Source organism: Silene latifolia, chromosome 1 (genome assembly GCF_048544455.1).
Source record: "Silene latifolia isolate original U9 population chromosome 1, ASM4854445v1, whole genome shotgun sequence".
NCBI classification, from domain to species: Eukaryota; Viridiplantae; Streptophyta; class Magnoliopsida; order Caryophyllales; family Caryophyllaceae; genus Silene; species Silene latifolia.
Genome location: NC_133526.1, coordinates 68238924 through 68239943, shown reverse-complemented (window position 1 = coordinate 68239943; position 1020 = coordinate 68238924). Strand labels below are relative to the sequence as shown.

General features: G+C 42.5%; 1 non-coding gene across 1 annotated transcript; it reads left to right on the top strand.

The window, feature by feature from the left end:
- The first annotated feature begins 387 nt into the window (after positions 1-387).
- On the top strand, positions 388-494 carry LOC141625069 (small nucleolar RNA R71). The gene has a single exon (XR_012534871.1). It is a non-coding gene; the product is annotated as a small nucleolar RNA R71 (small nucleolar RNA).
- Positions 495-1020: the final 526 nt, after the last annotated feature.

The following is a 1020-nucleotide window of genomic DNA, read 5'->3' as shown; positions in this document are numbered from 1 at the left end:
CTTGAGTCATGACCCAAGGTTCCACAATTCTCACATATCCCGCTTGGGATTGATGAGGATGCCGTCATGGCATTGACATGATGCTTTGATGATTTTGAGCTTTCCTCAAGTCTAGCCCTAGCTTGTTCAAACTTCAAGTTGATTGTGTCAATGTGAGCACTAAGTTGAGCACCCAATTGAGTAACGGTGTCCACTTCATACTTTCCTCCTCTAGTAGCCTTGCGAGGCCTACTATATTGCGAATTATGGACCGCCATTTCCTCAATCTTGTTCCATGTTTGATTGTCATCAACTTCGGTGAACATTCCATTTGATCCCATATTGAGAATGTTCCTTGAATCTTCATATAAACCATTCCAAAATTGTTGCACTAAAAACCATTCGCTAAGTCCATGGTGAGGACATGAGCGACAAATACCTTTGAACCGCTCCCAAGCTTCATATAAAGACTCTTCATCCCTTTGCTTAAAACCCGTAATTTGAGCTCTTAGCATATTGGTCTTCTCCGGTGGGTAGAATTTTTTGTAGAAAGCTAGAGCTAGCTTCTTCCAAGAATCTATTCCAAGGGTGGTCTTATCAAGGCTCTTCAACCATTGCTTTGCGGTGCCGATTAACGAAAAAGGAAATAAGACCCATCTTATTTGGTCTTGAGTCACGCCCGTTTGAGAGATAGCTTCACAATAATCACAAAATGTTTCCATATGAGAATGAGGGTCCTCACTAGGCATTCCCCAGAATTGGCTCCTCTCAACTAGTTGGATGAAGGCGGACTTGGCAATAAAGTTTCCGGTAAGATGTTGTGGGGTAGGAGTACCATTTGGTAGATCCTCCTCGGTGGGTATAGAGTGTGACGAGAATTTAGGCATTGTAGGTGGATTTTGTGTGGTATTGTTTAATGGGTTCTCTTCTCCTTCTATTGCGAAAGGATTGACAAACTCACTAGTGGGTTGAACAACTTCACCAACACCTCCCAAATTCCTCCTAACAAGTCTCCTATTATTCGTCAAGGTTCTTTCGATT